Genomic DNA, 22114 nt, shown 5'->3' on the forward strand with positions numbered 1-22114 from the left:
TTTTCACTGTAATAATTACTAGAAGTGTTTCCAAACCTCTCTTCTTATTGACAGATTTGACAAGAGCCCTTAAAGGGATAGTTCACCCAAAAATGAAAATTCTCTCATCATTTACTCACCCTCATGCCACCCCAAATGTGTATGACTTTCTTTCATCTGCTGAACCAAATGAAGATTTTCATAAGAAGTTTTCAGCTCTTTTGGTCCATACAATGCAAGTGAATGGGTGCCAACATTTTAAAGCTAAACAAAATCACATAAATCAGCATAAAAGTAATCCATATGACTCCAGTGGTTAAATCAGTATCTTCAGAAGCGATGTGATAGGTGTGGTTGAGAAACAGGGAAACAGATCACATTCTTCTTGTGTTTTTGGTGATTCAGCAAAAAATGACAAATATTGATCTGTTTCTCACCCACACCTATCAAATCACTTCTGAAGATATGGATTAAACCACTGGAGTCTTATGGATTACTTGTATGCTGCCTTTATGTGCTTTTTGGAGCATCAACATTTTGGCCTACAGAGCTAAAATATTCCTCTAAAAATCTTTATTTGTGTTCTGCAGAAGAAAGGAAGTCATACATATCTGGGATGGCATGAGGGTGAGTAATTGATGAGAGAATTTTTATTTTTGGGTGAACTATCCCTTTTAAAGTGATAGCTCAGCCTTAATTTAATATTCTGTCATAATTTCTCTACCCTCATGTTGTTCCAAATCCATGTGACCTTTTGTATTCTGTTGAACACAAAAAATGTTTGACAGAATGTTAGAGACTGACAGTCTCGGTCAGTATTTACTTTCAAAATATGGAGAAAAAAAAAAAACATTCACTGAAAGTAAATAGTGACTCAGGCAAACATTCTGTCTAATATCTCCTCATTGTGTTGCATGGATGAAAGAAAGTCATACGGGTTTGGAACATCATGTTGGTGAATAATGACAGAATTTCCATTAATAATAATAATAATTATATAATACATGTTAAATGTGTGTTATGTAATGGAATATAGGGGAGTTAATGTCTATTATGTCATTTGAGAAAGTAATGAGTTACTCACTGCTTGAGTACTCTTTTAATTGTATACTTTCTTACTCTTGCTCAAGTAATTGTTTATGTTAGTACTTCTACTTGAGTAATTTTTATTTATATATTTTTTTAAGTAATTGTACTTTTACTTGAGTACAGTTTTTGGCTACTCTACCCACCTTTGCCCCAGATGTGTATAACTTTCTTTCTTCTGCTAAACAAACCAAATGTTTTAAAAAATAATATTTCAGCTTCTGAAGCAATCTAATTGTTATTTTAATTGTTATGTTATTCTAATTATATTTTGGTCAGTTTTCAACCAAAACCGATTATATCACTTCAGAAGACATATATTAAATCACTGGACTCGTAGGGATTACTTTTATGCTTCATTTATGTGCTTTTTGGAGCTTCAAAGTTTTGGTCACCATTCACTTGCATTGGATGGACCAACAGAGCTGAAATATTCTTCTATGATTATGGTGATCAGTAATTTATTAACAATTTACTGACATTGCCTTATAAAATGTAATCATGTAATCCATGAAAAAGTAACTGTAGTCTGATTATGAGTATTTTAAAATGTAATTTAATCCAATTACAAGTACTTGATTTTTGTAATTTGATTACATAATCCAGATTACATGTAATCCGTTACTACCCAGCACTGTGTATATGTCACATTAAAATTAACCTGTCATGAATAGTAGCTAGTTTTAAATGCATCTAATGTCTGGATGCCTCAAGTAAATAAATTCATTCCATTTTCTCAATGTTTAATTAAATTGTAGTGATGAATGTATTTGTCAAGATCATAGATTCAACCCTATTCCTCAAGATATTGGAAGGAAAAAAAGGATCAAACAAATATTTACAAATATCTTTAATTTATGGAATTATAATTTTATTAATAATGCCAAAACGTGTATGGCCCTAATGAGTGATAACTAAAAAAAAATTATTGTTATTATAAAAAATAAATAAAAAAAATTAGTCTAAATTTGCAGCCCATTCAGGTAGTTTTGTATTTACATAAAAAAAAAAAAAAATTGTCCATTTAATTTGAAAGTTTATTGTTTATTTCTAGAATATAACAGAAAAATCAAATCAGGGTCTTAAACTGCATGCAGATTTTATGTCCCCAAATCTTGGTAACAGAGTTGAAAATAAAACTTGATAAAATTGGTAACACTATACAATAAGGTTCGATTAATTAACATTAGATAATGCATTAGGTATCATGAACTAACAATTAATGATACATTTTTGTACAGCACTTATTCATCTTTTTTAATGTTTGTTAAAAAAATACAATTGTTCATTGTTAGTTAATGTGAGTTGATAGTACATTAACTAATGTTAATATATACAACTTTTGATTTTATAAATGTGTTACTAATTGTTTAAATGAACATTAACCAAGATGACTAAATGCTGTAAAATTATTTTTCATTGTTAGTTCATGTTAACTAATGTTAACAAATGGAACCTTATTGTAAAGTGTTACCATCAAATTTATCTTGACCTCCAGATGTTGACAGTCAACATTTTCTGAAAGTAAAGCACCTCCTTTCACTGAGCTTTTATTGAAAACGAAAACATTACTTCATTTTTAAGAGTTTCAGTCCCTATTTCTGCACCCTGTTTGTGGAACTCTCCAGTTAACAGTTCTATATTTCTCTTAGAGGCATTTGGTTTTAACTCTTTAGTCTTGAATGTTTTTGATTGGCATGTTGTGGTATGTGGTATCCTGTTTATCTGCTGAGGGTTTCTGTCATAACATGTTTTGAAGACAATGAACACTGAAAAATGTCTGGGATAAATCAACAATGAAATGTTCTGCACGTTGGGGCAGAACACAGTCAACCAAAGCATCCAGATTTTTTCTGATGATCTTTTAGTTCCATAATCTCAGAATGGGGTGTTTTGAGTGCAAAGGTACCATCAAATTCTGTTTGTGCTGTAATATGCCTAATCTTACCTGCAGCAGTTAAGGCATATCATTTCTGATTGGGGAGCATTGGAACAGCTTCTTTGTAACTCTGTCAATCCTGGCCATTTCTACAGTTTGAATGGGATTCTTAGTGTACCACCTGTGCTTTTCATGACATCGTGACAATATCATGAAAAACAAATCAGAAGGTTATGAGATATTGTTCTGGCTTTGTAATTCAGATACATTTTTTTTATGCCTCAATCACAGTCTTGGTTTGTGTATACAGAGAGTAGAGCCTTCCAAAACCTATCAAGTGAAGAAGAAAAACTTCTTTTAATGAGTCAGATTTCACATCCTCACGCCAGATTTGATGTTTCTGAATAACTCATGTCTCATGTCTGTTATCGCTTTGAACAGAACATCCATCCATCATTCCAGATTAATTGCATATTAACACATCCATCCATCCCTCCATCATCCACATTAACTGTATATTAACACATCCATCAATAAATATGAACTGCTTATTTACACACACACACATCCATCCATCCATCCATCCACATTAATTGCATATTAACATATCCATCTATCCACATTTATTGCGTACTAACACATCCATGAATCCATCCATCCATCCAGAGTAATTGTATGTTAACACATCCATCCATCCATCCATCCATCCATATTAATTGCATATTAACACATCCATCCATCCATCCATCCATCCATCCATCCATCCATATTAATTGCATATTAACACATCCATCCATCCATCCATCCATCCATCCATCCATCCATATTAATTGCATATTAACACATCCATCCATCCATCCATCCATCCACATTAATTGCTTATTAACACATCCATCCATATGTAGGTATGTCCATCCATCCATCCATCATCCATCCATCCATCCATCCATATACATCGATTGAATGGTATCAGAATGCCCTGAAGAGTCTCCAAATACAGCGTTCTCCAAAATGTAACTAATTATCACTGCATTGTCAAAAAAACATTGCCAATAATTCTAATTATGTGATTGATTACATGAAGTAAAGTTATATGAACTACTTTTGTATACAGTTTAGCCTGAGTAAAAATAAATGAATAAAACTTTTGTTTTCTTAATTATGATTTGATTATATAACCAGCCACAGCTGTTTGTAAATTATTGGCATGCTTTTAAAATGGCCTTTCTACAAACACGATAGTTAGCTGCATGCTTTACGTTAGTGTGACATGCATCTTTGTTTGCTTAGCCCTCAAGTCACCTCCCTACTTCTGGTATTACTGGTTATTGCTTTCTGTGAGTTGTCAGTATTCTGTCACAAGGTGCCTGAGTGTTTGTATTCCAGCTACTGGTTGAGTTCATGCTTGTTTGGTCCCACTGCGGTGGTGCAGGTGAGAGGAACACGAGAGGAAGACAATATCCAATGGTAAGTGTCTAATAGCTTGTGCAGTTTGTTTGGGATTCTTGTGGATTAAGCCAAGGAAATTTGTATTGCTTAGAGGTTGCTTTTTTATATAAGATACTTAATAGAGTTCTTAATTATGTTTCACTGAAGTATCTCTGTCTCAGATATTTCTCCAAAAATTCTTTAAAATTAGAAAATAGAAACAAATGAGGCAGTTGATCACATACAGTAAGAGTAAAGAGCTGTAAAATGAATGTGGAGGGCATACCTCAGATTATTTGGTCAAGCAAGAATTTAAAATGAAATGTTTGATTCATATTGGAATTTCAGATTTTGATGTCAGTCTTTGATATTTTGGAAATTCTGAGCACATTGTTGACATTGTTGAGATGTTATCTGAAACTCCAGAGGAGACACATGAGAGATTACTAGTGATTTTCTCAAGAGAAAAATCTGAGAAATAGAAGACGTGTCAAAAAACTTCTCCAGTTGCTTTTCATGTAGTCTAAGAGAAATGTTTAAATATTACAGAAATATTATTACAGAAATGTTACTCTTTCCTATAGGCAGGTTCAAAAAAATGTCTGCCTGCAATATAGTCTTGTAGTCTTCTGTAGTATGATTTTCCCCTTTCAAAGAAAACAAGTAAATTAACTGTACAATAACAGGGCAAGTTTGCATAAATGACAATATTTCTTTGAAATTTTGACAGCAGACATGTACATAGTGATTATACAAATGTGAAAACAATGTAGGATGTAAACCTAAAAAACCAGTTGCATGTTTTAAAATGCAAATCACACACACACACACACACACACACACACACACACACACACACACACACACACACGTACACACACACATATTGGTGCGGCTATCCTTATGAGGACTCTCCATAGACATAATGATTTTTATACTGTATGAACTATAGATTCTATCCTCTACCCCTACCCCTAAACCTAACCCTCACAAAAAAACTTTCTGCATTTTTACATTTTCAATATAACATCATTTAGTATGTTTTTTTAAGTGATTTGCATTATGGGGACACTAGAAATGTCCTCATAAACCACATTTATAGCATAAGACCCTTGTAATTACCAGTTTGTAACCTAAACCCACACACACACACACACACACACGTTCAACATATACCTTTTCAGCAAGTCTTTGGAGCTGCATGCAGAATTTGTAACAGACCGATTAGCTAAATATTTAATGAACAATACCTCAAAGTTCTACTTATTAATTAGGATTTTTTTTTTCCTTCTGTGTGTATAAACACAGTGGTCCAGAAAGGTATTTGAACATTTAAGCCACACTAAAAAATATATGATTGTCATTACGTTAGATAACCAAATATCAAACCAAGTGACATCTGCAAACAAATGATGCTAGACCTTTTCTTGGAACTAATTTCTATTTTCTTAGTCATTTTTACCAGGGTAAGTTTAAGTGGATATATGAAGCCAGTTCCCATCAAGTTCACACAGGTGCTCAAGCAAGTTTATCAGAATAAATATGGACATGTTCCACTTACTTTTGATTACCAGAAAGTGTCCAAATTCTTGCTTTGTCATCAATTTGAACAACATAGTTATTGTTTTATCATGTTAAATCTAACAAACTTCTTGTCACAATACCTTTTTGACAATAAAACAGTCGAGTCTCCCAGTATATATATATATATATATATATATATATATATATATATATATATATATATATATATATATATATATATATGGGTAATTGCAGTAAAAAACAATTTTTTTTTTAAAGCACAATTTAAAAAAAACAAATAAAAAAAAAACATCCATTTATATTGTGTAAAGTCTGATATTTAAGAAAATATAAGGGGTCACTAACTTTGTCAATTCTTTCACTGTTTTTTGAACATTTTCACTGAACTTCACTGTAAACGTGTCCTATGGTGTGACATAACAAAAATGAAGAAAAAAAAAGTTAGTTAATATACAAAGAGCATGAGAGAGATTTATTTTCATTGTTAGACGCTTATTTTCATATGGAGTTTTTTATTTATTATGAAATTATGAATAACACCTTCCCCCCATTACCTGTTGAACTTGTTGGACATTTTCATTAAATGCAAGTCAAAATTTGCTGTCATCCTTTCAAAAATGTTGAAAATTATACCAGTTTAAGATGAGTGATGATTATATCTACCTTAATGCAATATTCAACAGTTTTTTTTAAACATATTTTGAGTTAAAAAATACATTTTTGGTTCTTTTATGTGTGTCACACCATAGGACATTATGTCACTCTAAAGGACAGAAATGGTATTTGTTGGATTAAAGAGAAATAAGATGTATTACATTCAAGCATTTTTATTTAACTGAATGAAAGGTGATTGAAATTTTTAAATATAATTGTTGCATTTTTCAAAGCAACATTTAAACTATTTACTTTCTTCATCGTTCTCTTAGGATCTCCTCCCTTCTGTGTAGATCCCTGTTAATTTTCTCTCTATACTTTCGTGTTCTCTCTCTCCCAATCATTTTTCTTCCTCAATTCCTTCTGTCCAAAAATGAAAGTATCCAAAAATGAAGGACCACATTTTATACTTCAGTAGTTTGCATGTAAATGTAATCTTCAATAGAGTAAAGCATATTTGGCCTGCTGTCCGATATTGGAGGGCTCGGAGCTCGAGACTTGACTTGAGTCCTGATTACACCAATCACCCCCCGGACTTTACTTACTTGGGGACTGTTTACACAACAACGTTTTCAACTAAAAATGGAAAACTTTTTATGTGTTTTGGCTGTTCATTTACACGACAACGTCATTTTGTGGCCTGAAAACGCAAACTTTTGAAAATGGGTTTCAAAGTGCACGTTTTTGAAAATAATGCCGTTACTGTCTCCGTGGAAACATACAAAAACACGAATTTGTGAAAACGATGACATCATTCGCACACGTATTACGTTTTCAGTCTATAGGCATGTGCGCAAGTACTTCAAAACAACGTGCAAGACATTCAAAACTACAATGGCGGACTATAGGACTGTGTTTGTGCTGCTCAATATTTTGAGTTTATTGACACTTCTCCAGCAAATTGTAGATTTACTGCATCACTACTACGACCAGCGATCACCATCTTCATTGTTTTTATTCACCGCTCTGTGGAAGAATGCTTATGTGCGCAGGCGCGTAGTGTTTCTTTACAAAGTGACATCACCAACTACTGGCCTGGCATGCATAATACAGCATTTTTAGTCGTTTTCGCGGATCCGTGTGAACGGGGATTGTTTCGACAATGTTGTTGTCTGTACGCGAAACTTTTCAAAAACGCAAAGGAAAAACTTTCCCGTTTTTAGTATATCGTTGTCATGTAAACATACCCTTAGTTGAATAGTGAATATTTGAAAAAAGGTGGAGATGGGGAGGAGGCGGGATGCCAAGAAAATCTGTCATGGGAAGCAGGTAAGCTGCAGCTTATATACTCCTGCTCACGGGCTGTGATTTGTCAGATTAAAATTGGCATGCTACTCCCGAACCTCTGTTAATTAACTTTTATAACTATTTATTTTCATGACACTGAATAGCAGTATCATCATACATCATATCATCACTATAACAGTACAAATGTTCTGTAAAAACAGCAGAAAGTAGTTTAATTATTGCAATTAAAACACTGAAAATGGTAAAAAAAAAAAAAAAAAAAAAAAAAAAAAAAGAATAAAAATTAGTTAAATTTTATTTAATTATTTAAAATGCTTCTTTAATAGACCTTGTTCTCTTGTGTGACATGTTTTTCCTCTGGTGTGACAGATGAGGTGGTGTCACACCAAAGGATGTTTCAGCCTTTTGTGTGAGTTAATGACCTTGCTATTCTTAGCTAACATGTCATTAGCAGTTAGCAAGACACAATTGCACAATTTTCCATAATTATGCAGTTTAACATAGTTAAATACATAAAAAAATATAATTCAAATCAATCAAATCAAATCAGATCAAATCACTTTATTGTCACACAGCCATATACACAAGATGCAATGGTGTGTGAAATTCTTGGGTGCAGTTCCGATCAACATAGCAGTCGTGACAATGATGAGACATGTACCAATTTACAATAACATCAAATTAACACAACACAATTTAAACATCTGATATACACATAATTACACTCAACAGTATACAAATAATAACATACACTGTACAGTATACAATACGCACTATATAGATACACATTATTCAATAAAAATAAAAAAGTATATATAGTATATATAGAATGTACAGTATTGTACTGTATTGACATTCAGGCTGTCGGTTGATAGTAAGCTGCCAGTGTGTTGTTAATTGAGAATATAATATAATAATAATATAATTTATGACAGTCCGGTGTGAGATCTAAGAGTAAGGGTAATAAAGTGCAGTGCTGATGTATTTTGATCGTGGGAGATCAAGAGTTCAGAAGTCTGATTGCTTGGGGGAAGAAGCTATCATGGAGTTGGCTGGTGCGGGTCCTGATGCTGCGATACCTGATGGTAGTAGTGAGAACAGCCCATGGCTCGGGTGGCTGGAGTCTCTGATGATCCTCTGAGCTTTTTTCCACACACCGCCTTGTATATATTACCTGGAGGGAGGGAAGCTCACCTCCGATGATGTGTCTGGCAGTTCGCACCACCCTTTGCAGTGCTTTGCTATTGTGGGCGGTGCTATTGCCGTACCAGGCGGAGATGCAGCCAGTCAGGATGCTCTCTACAGTGCAGGTGTAGAACCGTGTGAGGATGTGGCAGTTCATTCCAAACTTCCCCAGCCGTTTCAGGAAGAAGAGGCGCTGATGAGCCTTCTTCACAACAACTTCAGTGTGGATGGACCATGTGAGTTCCTCAGTGATGTGGACACCCAGGAACTTGAAGCTGCTGACTCTCTCCACTGGTGCTCCATTGATGGTGATGGGACTGTGTTCTCTGTCTTTTCTTCTGAAGTCCACCACAAGCTCCTTTGTCTTACTGACGTTGAGGGAGAGGTTGTGCTCCTGACACCAGTGTGTCAGAGTGTGCACCTCCTCTCTGTAGGCTGTTTCATCATTGTCAGTGATCAGACCTACCACCGTCGTGTCATCAGCAAACTTAATGATGGCATTGGAGCTATGTGTTGCCACACAGTCATGTGTGTACAAGGAATACAGTAGTGGGCTGAGAACACAGCCCTGTGGTGCTCCAGTGTTGAGGGTCAGTGATGAGGAGATGTTGCTGCCTATTCTAACCACCTGGCGTCTGCTTGACAGGAAGTCCAGGATCCAGCTGCACAGCGAGTTGTTTAAGCCCAGAGCCCGGAGTTTCTCATCTAGCTTGGAGGGCACTATGGTGTTGAATGCTGAGATGTAGTCTACAAACAGCATTCTCACATAAGTGTTCTTTTTTCCGGGTGGGAGAGAGCAGTGTTTATTGTAGATGCAATGGCATCATCAGTGGAGCGGTTGTTGCGGTAAGCAAACTGCAATGGGTCTAGAGAGAGAGGCAGCACAGAGCAGATGTAATCTCTGATTAGTCTCTCAAAGCTCTAATGACGCGGCCCGGAATGCCATCTGGGCCCGTGGCTTTGCGGATATTCACCCGTCGGAAGGATCGGGTTACATCCGCTACAGAGACGGAGAGTGAAGTAACCTCTGTAGCTTCAGCCGCGAGAGCTCTCTCCGCGAGGGCGGTGTTATTTCCCTCGAAACGAGCATAAAAGTATTTAGCTCATCCGGGAGAGAGGCAGCGGTGTTCATGGCGGAGTTTTTATTCCCTTTAAAGTCCGTGATGATGTTAATTCCCTGCCACATGCTTCTAGAGTTGGTGGTGTTAAACTGTCCTTCAATCTTGCTCCTGTACTGGCGTTTTGCGGTTCTGATACTGGGCATAACTGGCTTGTTTATGGTCCTCCGCGTTCCGGAATTAAAAGTGGAGGTCCACACATTAAGTGCCACGCGAACATCATTATTTATCCATGGTTTCTGATTCGGATAGATCCGTATTGTTCTGGTCGGAACCACGTCCTCTACGCACGTTCTGATGAAACACATTACGCTATCAGCGTAAAGCTCGATGTCGTCATCAGAGGCGGACCGGAACATCTCCCAGTCCGTGTGATCAAAACAGTCTTGTAGCATAGAGTCTGATTGGTCCGACCAGCACTGGATCGTTCTGAGGGTGGGTGCTTCCTGTTTCATTTTCTGCCTGTAAGCGGGCAGAAGCAGAATGGAAGAGTGGTCCGATTTGCCAAATGGTGGGCGGGGGAGGGATTTGTAGCCATCCCGGAAGGGAGAGAAGCAATGGTCCAAAACCCGGTCCCCTCGTGTGTTGAAACTAATGTGCTGGTGGTATTTTGGTGCGACTGATTTTAAACTGGCTTTATTAAAGTCCCCGGTCACAATGAACGCGGCCTCAGGGTGCGTGGTTTCCTGCTCACTTATACTCCCATACAGTTCCTTGAGTGCTGGGTCTGTGTCGGCTTGAGGCGGGATGTACACAGCTGTGATAATGACCGCTGTGAATTCCCTTGGTAGCCAGAATGGTCGACACAGAAGCATAAGAAATTCCCGATCAGGAGAGCAGAAAGACTTGATAGAGTGTATGTTCCTCTGATCACACCAGGATTTGTTGATTATAAAACATACACCACCTCCTCTGCTTTTACCTGAGAGGTCTTTCGCTCTGTCCGCTCGGTGCACGGAGAACCCTGCGGGTTCAATGGCTGAGTCTGGAATCTCCGCAGACATCCAAGTTTCCGTAAGGCAGATAATGCAGCAGTCCCTTGTATCTCGTTGGAAAGAGATCTGCGCTTTCAGCTCGCAGAGCTTGTTATCCAAAGACTGAACATTTGCCAGTAGAATAGTGGGTAGCGGGGGTCGATTTGCGTCTTACTCTGATGAGAACGGCGGCTCTGTTTCCCCTTTTCCTTTTGCGTTTCTGCGGCCGTGCTGCCCAGACATAGGGCTCTGCTTGCGTGTTTGTAAACAGCGGGTCGGCATTGAGAAATTTGAAGTCCGGTTTATGGTGTGAAATTGCTGAACTAATGTCCAAAAGTGTTTGTCTGTCGTAGACAATAAGGCAGACAACATCCAAGACAAAAAACATAAGAATTGTGAACAAAACAAACAAAACACTACTATGTTGTGTCGGAGCTCGCAACGCAGCAGCCATACTCGGCGCCATCTTGAGTTCCTTTTTTTTTTTTTTCACATATCCCAGCTAAGCTGGGGTCAGAGTGCAGGGTCAGCCATGATACGGCGCCCCTGGAGCAGATAGGGTCAAGGGCCTTGCTCAAGGGCCCAACAGTGGCATCTTGGCGGTGCTGGGGCTTGAACACCCGACCTTCTGATCAGTAACCCAGAGCCTTAACCGCTATTCTTAGCTAACATGTCATTAGCAGTTAGCAAGACACATTTGCACAATTTTCCATAATTATGCAGTTTAACATAGTTAAATACATAAAAAAATATATAATTTAGGGGTGTCACACCAAAGGACAACAAAACGTAAACACTTTTAGAGCTTTGAAACAAGTTAAATATTTGAACAATTTAGAGACAAAAACTTACCATGTGCACATGTCCAGGCCTTAACAGGGGGCTTCAGAAACATGACCTTGAATGGGGTTATAGAAACTAAATAAAGTCATCTGTGGAATTTGCCCGATTTAAAATGAGGATATGGTGTCATACCAGAGGACGTGGTTTTCAGTGACAAAATGTATCAACTTCCTACACTTTTAGAAATATATGGATGAGAATAACTAAATTTTATGCTTTTCTTTTTCATTTATAAAAGTTAGAATTGATTGAACCTTGCTTGAGACAGTCACACCATAGGACAATTTTGAGATTTGGTTTAAAAAATTAAAAAATCGAATGACAATGCAGTTTGTATAATAACAGGTCGATGTAAAGCAAATAAATGTTTAATCATTTAATGCATTTTTAAATGATGACAATACCATGTATTAATTTTTTATCTTGTGTGACAGTGATATATACATATATATATATATATATATATATATATATATATATATGTTGTACTTAGAAAAATACCTTGGTACTTAATAATTAGCATATTCATATACTATATTTTTGTATGGTACTTGTATGGTACTCCAAGGTATTCAAGGTACTTTTATCTGTACTGTTTTAACATGCTTTTGGGTGGAAATGTCTATACAGTACCTGCCGCACAGTCCTAGAGTCCTACAGAAACTGCACACCGAAGAAGACTTTCTTCTTCACTGGGAAATGATAAAATACAGGGCTTTCAGTTGTTTGAAGGGCAATATTCCAATATTCCACTTCCAGCACTATTTTTGTTCTCTAAAGAATCATCCCATTACTATTTTACTGAATGAGAAACCGCACGAAATGATTTAGTGCATCAGTCAGCTCTCTAAATGATTTCAACCTAACAGCAAAAGAACCAATTCAGGCTGTTTTGCTAACCGATTTGACCAATTGTTTGAAAAGAATTCTGACTCAAATGAGTGATTCATTGATGAATTGGATATCTCTATTAGAGATGCACCGATACTCAATAGTACTCGTATCATTACTGCAGGGTAAATACTCAAATATATGAATAAATGTCATCGATATTGGTGTTTATTCCATTTAAATCCAGAATATCAGCTTTCATTTTATCCATCTTTACGTGATATTCAGTATACGCTGCTTCTCTCTCATGCGCCTCAGTCAACCATTATTTGTTTTACAGATAATTCCAAATGTTGTCCATCCTTTTGACAGATAAAGAAACAAGAAAGAAAACCATTTAAAACTTGCACATCTATTTTTATTTTATCCATCTTCACGTGATATATGCGACCTCTCTCTCTCTCTCAGCGCACACTTACAGTATGTTTAAGAGAGGGAGAAAGAAGGAACGCTTTCATCAGACTTGTGCCAAACTGTCATTGTAGTCCTTAACACCACAACTCTAAAAATTATAGGTTATATGGATTATGTATAAAGATGCTTGACAAGGTTATAGCAGTTACAGACTGTAAATTAAGGACAAACTCTGTCAGGCACAACATAACAAACCTAGAACATTCAACCCAGAACATTTCCCACTCCATAAATGCCCAGAACAATATGCAAACAGTAATGCCCTTAAAGCATGAATAATGTATCATATGTGTTAGCTGGGTTACTTTTAGCCCTTCTATTGACCCGGCACAGGTAAAGAATACGTTATAAATACTGCATAGCTTTTGGTACCTAATCAAATGTTGTGAATGTGTCAAGACCATCAAAACAAACAAAAGTATCGTTTAAGTGAAATGACTATTTCAAACCAATTGTTCCTTTTACATTGTCTTAACAGGTCAATTTTGACCCGTTTGGTAAAAAACTGTGTGACCTTTCACCTTCGGACTTTCTGGATGGTATGCAGCTTTAAATAGTTTTTTTGTACATATATGAGGCAAATTTGACCTAAATTTAGCCCCTAGCTCCATACTGTTCTCTAGCTTCCCCACCTGTTTTACTGGGTACTGCATCTTCCCCACAAATTACATTATTTTTCTCTAAAACGGGATTTGTGCACACATAAACATGTCCACACACACAAACACACACACACACACACACACACACACACACACACAGTATTTTTTAACAGATTTGATCAGGTAATATGTAGTAAACACACAAATATTATTATTATTATTATTATTATTATTATTATTATTATTATTTTTATTTATTTTTATGAAAGGGTACAAAAGGGCTAAAGGTCTGTGAAAAGACCACTGGATTTTATTTTCTCTGAAAACATTAGATGGCAGAAATAACTGTTACTACACCTTGCTTAACCCCTGTAACACTGCAACAAATTGTTTGAATTTAGTGGGAAGGAATGGATTTATTGCAATGGACATCCAAAGTTTGCCCATTTTAAATGCTGGAAAAAGCAGTAGAGGTTCATTTGTGATTTGTTGTAATGTAGTTGAGATAATATAAAATGCCCAGTGTAATGCCCAAAATACATATAAATTGAGACATTCTTTGCCAATGTTTGTCAAGTTTTTAAACTCTTTTTTTTTTTTTTTTTTTATTCTTAAAAAAATAAAAATAAAAATGTTAATTCATTAACATTCAGAATGTATCCCTTTTTTCCCAATCATTATTCACTTTGGGACCACAACAAAACAGATTTTCGTTAAGGTTTTTTTTTTAGTGGCGTTGTACAGTAATCAAGAATTTATGCATTTTTAATGGTTTTTAATATGGGTAAAAAATGACTGGAAGGACAAAAGGAGGGTGCAGTTTCTTAAGACAATAGGAGGGTTAAAGGCAAGATACACCCTGTAAAAGGGTCATGAATTAAAAATTTTTATTAATTAAAAAAAGCGGTAACACTTTATTTGACTGCCCGTGTTACACATATTACATGTTATAATTATTATTAATAACAATAAAAATGTCAGTACAAGCACCTCTACAAAACAATTACACAGCAACTACATATAGTTCATTCGTATAGATAATTACCCATGTATAAACACAGCAGCAAAATGTCAAATGTACATAAACAACTGGAATGGCATAGGCATACAAACACAAAACTACTTGTATTGGTACATGGTATAGGCTGGTACTTAAAGGAATAGTTCAGCCAAAAATTCTCTCATTATTCACTTACCCTGATGCCATCCCAGATGTTTATGACTGTCTTTCTTCAGCAGAACACAAATGAAGATTTTTAGAAGAAGATAGAGCTCTGTCAGATCCTTATAATGGAAGTACACGGGTGCCAGCACTTTGACGGTCCAAAAGTCACATTTAGGCAGCATAAAAGTAATCCATGCGACTCCAGTCAATAATTAAAAAGTTTTTAACTTCCATCCATGGCTCTGATGCAGTTTGAAATGGCCGAACGCTCACGTGATGTTCGTTCTTCTGTTGTAAATAAGCGCAGATGAACACGTGAACTCGTCGTCGTGCTTATGCCACGTTTCGCGTCAGCTGCCGATAGGGGCCTTTCACACTGAACTTGTTTTTGCACGCATCTGTTCTATTTCCCCATTGTTTAAACACAAGCTGGACGAATGTCTTTGACATTTGCAACACGTCTCGCTTTTTCTTCAGCATCTTGTGCAGAACTGGCAAATTCTAAACACCATGTCAAGTTAAAAAGACCTTCTCATTTTAAAAAACGCACATCGAGACACCTGTGCTCTGTTTCATGCTTTGCACTGCATCTAGGTTGTTTTTAGCACAGTTGTCACAAAGATTCAACATTCTGAAAAAGTTCAGGCTGCATAGAGAGGACTGTTGCATTGTTTCATATTATTCCAGATTGTTTTGCACCAAGTGAAGTTTCAGCAAATAAATGGTAAAGCAATGCTTTTTTTCCCTTCTGCTTTAATGTACTAAGGGGCTGCTGTGCCTTGTTAAAACTATGTATGTTTACTGTTTCAGTACTGTTAAGAATGTTGCCTATATGCTTACATAAAATACAGCCTATTGCAACAGTACTTGCTAGGAGAAGAAATTAGATTGTAAGCGATTTCAGGTCGGGTTTGGCTTAAAATCTGATGGTATTGTTTGGGCCAGGTAGGGTCGGGCCACGCGGTCTCGGGTATGGGTCGGGTTCGGGTTTCATTTTAAGGCCCGTACAGACCTCTAGTGTGTATTACATTTATGCTGCCTAAATATGACTTTTGAACCTTCAAAGTGCTGGCACCCATGTACTTGCATTATAAGGACAGCATAATGAGGATAATGAGACAATTTTCATTTTTGAGTGAACCTTTAAGACTAGGCACTCGGTACTTGTATCGGTCTACAAAAATTGGTATCGGTGCATATCTAATCTCTAGTTCCGATTCAGCTGACAGAAAATACCAGATAGACAATGTGAATGCTGAAAGTTTACTGACTTGTGAGCGATATTTACAAAGAATATTTTTTACTTCTGTTTCTACCATTGGCAGCAGACAGGCAAAAAGTGTATTTTACGCTTTTAAGAGCCATAAAAAATTCGTCAATTGGTGCAAAACATCTGGTATAATAAAGTTGAAAACTTCTTGTTTCAATAGGAAATATTTCAACACAGAAAAAATCTGTGCGTATCGAGTCATTTTATGGGATCTTTAAGTGTCCAAATACTGTTTGGAAACACTATGTTTGTGAGGTAGTGAGATAGTGAGAGAGAGTGGGAATAAACACATGGGTTATGACATGCCTAAAAACACCTAAGAGAACTTTTCACATGCGTAAGCAGCCAACATAACCACAATCTGAGGATTCTCACATAATTGGTTTAATAGTTGACAGGTGTTCTGATACACCTCAAACGTTGCAGTTGTAAGACTTACGTACAACATGAAAAGAGGCACATCAGTGGTTAACATACCTGCCTATAATTGCAGGTGCTTTTATGTTTTGGCATGCACTGTGAATGAATGTTTTGTCTCACCAGCCCCCTTGGGTTTTATTCGCTTCCTCTCTGGCATTTTTAAAGCTGTTTGTTTTGTCAAAAACATTTTGATGATGCCATTAAACCTCTTGTGCAAAGAAAAATAGTTTGCGTTTGTATTTAGTTGAATGATGACTGAATTAACGAGCATGTCTGCTGCAGACAAAGGTCAAAAGGCTGCTGTCACAGCAGGCAGGGGCTTTGTTTTCTTTTAACAAAGTTTGAAAAGTCTTTCAAATACAAAGACAGGATGCAGTTCACTGGCCATTTAACGAGAGACACGTGTCTTGTTTCATAAAGTTATGACTCATTTTTTGAAGATGAATACTGTGACGGTTCTTGAAAGCATCTGCTCATTATTACTGTAAAAGTTGTCATGTAGGAGGTGACATCTAACAATTAAAAAGGGTCCTATCAGAATGAGGTTGAACTGAGAGTAGTGTCAAAGTTTTGTTTTCCATCAGAGCATTGGTGAAACGCTCTGATTGACACCATGATTTTGCCAGGCTCAATCAGATGTTTGGCCTAACCATGTTGAGTGACAGAACACTTTGTTGATTGCTTGGTTTCTATTTCTGCAGCACCGCACTGGGTAGCCCTGCCCACAGTGAAATCTCATTGGTCCAAAATCCAACCAGCTCTACTTTAAATGTCAAATATGCTCTAAATTTGCTGTGATTGTTTTAGCAGCAGTTTCATGTTCAGTGTGAAACTTGTTTGTGCACGGTATTAAACCCTGTCTACACCGGACGCAAGTGGCCCGTTGCGTCACGTCTAAAGCAAATTGCTCCCATTATTATGAACGATGCTGTCTACACTGGACGTGTTTTTCGACAGTGGACGGATGCCCTGTTCTACTTCTGACGCACTGCAGAGCTTGTGCAGTTTCTTGCTTATAATCTATTAATTTAAACCGTCTTTTGTTTCTAACCATATGTATACACAGTTCTATCAGAAAAGACTTGGTATGATTGGAATTAATACAAATGTAGAGATATTTAGATGATTTTGTCACGGCTCCGGTGAGTTTGCCGGTTTATTCTGTTTTGTTTTTTTCTCTCCCGCATGTCTCGCAGGCAGAGCCGGCACGCATGATCAGTGTTTCCATGGGAACATTGATCGTTCCCGGGGAAGCGCTGATCATGCCGCTGATTAACGTGCTAGCTACACCTGTTCCATTCTGATTGCACTCCCTACTTAATCCTTGTGTGCCCTCACTGTCTTCGCTAGGTTATTGCTTGTGCTGTCAAGCGGCTAACCTTGCTCTCTTTGTCTAGTTGGTGCTGTCTCATGTATATGTTGGTTGCCTGTCTCTGCCTGCGTGTCGGGAAGTTTAGTTACTTTCCAGTTTGCTGTACGCCTGTCCTCGCTGCCCACGAATCGGCAGTGGAGGATTCCTCGTCTCTGCCCGCGTGTTGGGAATACGACTGCCCTCCTTCATACAGGCTTTGTTCTCTGCACCACACCATGCTTCAATGGACTCTTCCTACGGATCTGCACCTGACTTCCACAATGCATACACCTGTCTATGAACGCACTCCTCCTTTGCCCTCCTTGATCCTTGGCCCTTGTCTCCTGCCACTGCAGCTGCTGCTGGGATTCTAATACTTCGTCAGCACAGTTTATGTCGACATTTGTTGTTAATAAATCCTTTGAACTGGTCTTCTGCAATTGGGTCTCTGTCTCACTCTCGCTTTGACAGATTTGGAGTAAGCCCTGTCCTACGGTTCAGCACTCAGATCTATCTATCTGTCTGTCTGTCTGTCTGTCTGTCAGTGGTATCTGTCTTTCAATGGTATCTATCTGTCTTTCTGTCTATCAATGGTATCTTTCTATCTGTCTGTCTGTCTGTCTGTAATAATAGTCAGAAAGATCCAATGTATCATTAATCTTATCTTTATTGTATGCTGTGCAGGTAATGTTACATTTGTGTGTAATGTTTGTATTTACTGTACACCCTATATGCAAAGTATACACTCTGTATGGAAGGTATAGAGTTTTGTGAGGTTTGGGTCCATTGTGTACACTTTGCATGTTTTGTGTGTATAGTTCACTATCCGGGACCATGTCATTGCCATTTGTGTGTTCAGCTGTGCAGAGAGATAAAGTGAGTGTTTCCTTCACTTTGCTGAGATGGCTATGTTTGTACTTCTACATGCCATATGGTGGTAGAAAGCATTAAGCACAACAGGTGGGTCATTCAGGCCACAGACATTATACCTAGTACTAGTACTTAATAATAATAATAATAATAATATACCTACACTACTCATTAGAAACATAAAAACTGTGATTGCTAAAACATGCTGTGTTTTTCAACAAATAAGCATTTAGAAAAAGACAGTGATATCTACTTGCATCTGCCAAACCTATAAGAAGGCATTAGGAATTAAGACATTAGACTTTATTGTACTAAGAGGATTTTCACTGTTGACATGCACACTGCACGGACTGTCACCAATTAAAGCAGATTCCTACTTGCTCATTAAACTGTGCATGCCTTTCCTGTTTCACTGTTTTCAAGTAATATAAGAGCATAAAAATTATTCAAAATATGTTTTTCTGAATCAGGTTTATTCACGGCCAAATAAATCTGCTGCAGTTTCTTTTAAATCTGGCGACTGGAGTGTTTTAAGATCAAGGTTGTGTTGTAGTGAGTTGTGTAGCCAGGAATTCATACACTTCTCAGTCCTTTCTTTAATGGTCTGTGGATATCTTTGCAGATCAGACTTTGTTTGAATCATTGTTAAAGGTTTAGTGAGCCTCCTAGAGTGGTGAGAGGCTTTGAAGACATATGTCTCCATACAGAATCTGCTTTAGTGCTTTGCTGGACTGCCGGGACATGTTTTAGGTGTGTGTGAGTGTGTGGAAGAATTTGTGGAGCGTGCTGAGATGCTCAGTCTGAATGCTGTTTAATACTATCAATGCTTCCCTGGGAATTATATGTGTTAGTGTATCCTTGCAGATGTGTTGAAGTAAGTACAGAGTTTTCTTGTTTTGTTTGCTGGGCTGTTTGATTAAGTGTGCAGTTGTATAGTGTCCCATGGGAAAGGTGCAACTGTAAACCTCAGCATTTTACTCTGAAGTGAGCTGATGATATCTCTCTGAACTCAGCCTCAGGGGTTTGTGTATGAAACATGCAGTTTCTCATACTCAGATTAACAGTCACTATGACTTGCAGTGCATGCTATTTAAATAAGTTGTTCATTCTAAATAATCCTGTAAATTATTGCAATACAATTTGAAGCACAAGTATTCAGTTCAGCTACGACTCCTGTTGCAGATGATAACTTGCCAGAATTAAAGTTCTATGGAATGGTGGTTTTATGTGTGTGTACGTTTGAGTTTTATTCTTGCTTGCATGTTTGTGAATGAGGTTAGAGGTTTACTCCATGTTGTCTTAAGAAGGATTAGTCACCTGTTAGGGTCTGCAGAGTTCACTAGACTCGCTCTCTTTAAGCCTGAGATCCGCCAGTAAAATGTTTGCGATTGACTAGCTACAGCATTAATATCCAATTATGAATTTACTGCATGTAGGGAACCAGGATAATTTGATATATAAATAGCAAAAATAGCAAAATATAAATAAATAAATCAAAGTATATTTATTGAAGTATATAATACTGTAAATATTCAGTGGGGTCTAAAAGTCAAGAAAACCACTAGTAAAATGGACCATATATTTAGCAAAAATGTTACATTTTCTATGTTTTTTTTTTTTTTTGTTTGTTTTGCAAATCATATTATCATTATAATTCATAATAATAATTATAATAATTTGATCATTATAAAAGTATAAAAATTTAAGTAAAATATACATATCAGAATTTATTATTTAGTATGTCCCCCTTTTGCTTTAATGACAGCATGCACTCAAGCTGGCATGAATGCATACATCTTATGTTTTTCAATGGAAGCAAGAAATTTGACCCTTTATACAAAGGAATTAACATAATCAGTGTCACAAATGTGCTTAAATTTGATTAGTGACCCAGAAATTAGGGATGCTCTGATCGATCGGCCACCGATCGGTATCGGCCGATATTCACGTCCTATGACTTGATCGGTGATCAGTAATTTGGCCGATTGCATAAACCAATCGCTCATGTCGCAAAAGACGTGCAGCTCCTTTAAGACTTCATTAGCACTGTCATGACATCACGGAGTGTGGGGAACACTGGCATAGTGCATACTTGCCAACACTCCCAGTTTTACCTGGTTTCTCCCATTTTTCCACCCCTGTGGAAAATCAACGCTGCACGCTGTACTCCCGATTTACAATTTCTCCCGATAAACTCACAATATTTCACATCCACTCTTTGCTCATGAGGATGTATTAGACCTCCAGGTAGGGTTGCCACCCATCCCGTAAAATACGGGATCGACCCGTATTTTAATATGAAATGATGTGTCCCGTATTGAATCAATATGCTGCACGATTTGTCCCATAAAGCTGGTCAGATGGTGTCACAGCAAAATTTTTCCAGTTCGTTAATTTAACATTGATATAAGTTTGACATTTTTCATACAGTGGGTAAGGGGTCACCTGAAAAGTCCACACATTGTGCTGAAATGTGCTAATACTGTGAAGGGTGTGGTAAGGGACTGTCTGAAAAGTTCACACATTGTGCAAAAATGGTGGATATTTTATTGAAAACAGAAGGTTCAATATAAATGTTCAATAAGATGTACAGAATTACACAGATCCAACAATGTATGAATACAATCACATTGTATTCATGTGAGTCTTAAAGACAAGAAGTACAGGTGAAGGAAAAAATTAATAATTAAAATAAAGTAAATAAATAAAAAATAAAAAACATGTAAATACACAGATGTATAGATAAATAATTTTATTTTTTATAAGTCAGGGGTCAGGAAAGTTCTCAGCATATAAGAAAGGATGTACACTTTTAATAACTCAAAAAGCATTTATTGCTAAAACTGTCAAGGATATGGCAAGGGACCATCTGAATACATTCCTTGGTATTATTCATCTTCAGTGTGGTATTACTGACTGATACTGCCGCTCCCTATACGCATATTACGGCGTCTGCGTAGTGCACCTACTCCCTACGGGGGCACCATCTTACCCTAGGGGGGCACCAGAAACTCTACCGGCTGCCGTTCCTCACACAAACGAACCACGCACCCCCCACACCAAAATCTCCCTATTTTTCACAATCTGATGTTGGAAGATAAGACAAAAATCTTGATTCAGCAGTTAAGAATGATGCAGTGGGAGATGTATGGTGATAGTTTGTGTACTGCATTGTTAATGTGGCGTTTCACA

The 22114-nt window shown here is 37.1% G+C and overlaps 1 protein-coding gene across 5 annotated transcripts in view; it reads left to right on the forward strand.

Moving 5' to 3' along the window:
- chl1a (cell adhesion molecule L1-like a) overlaps positions 1 to 22114 on the forward strand; it is a 118774-nt gene that overhangs the window by 30016 nt on the left and 66644 nt on the right. For 4 of the 5 annotated variants that reach the window (XM_051662867.1, XM_051662869.1, XM_051662870.1 and 1 more), the window contains exon 1: positions 4306 to 4411. The exons of the other annotated variant lie outside the window; for it this stretch is intronic. The gene's annotated coding sequence lies outside the window, so the exon portion shown is untranslated. Of the gene's footprint in view, positions 1 to 4305; positions 4412 to 22114 lie in introns of those variants that run through there. 5 annotated transcript variants of the gene reach the window in all.

The sequence above is a fragment of the Myxocyprinus asiaticus genome, chromosome 29 (assembly GCF_019703515.2).
Source record: "Myxocyprinus asiaticus isolate MX2 ecotype Aquarium Trade chromosome 29, UBuf_Myxa_2, whole genome shotgun sequence".
NCBI classification, from domain to species: domain Eukaryota; kingdom Metazoa; phylum Chordata; class Actinopteri; order Cypriniformes; family Catostomidae; genus Myxocyprinus; species Myxocyprinus asiaticus.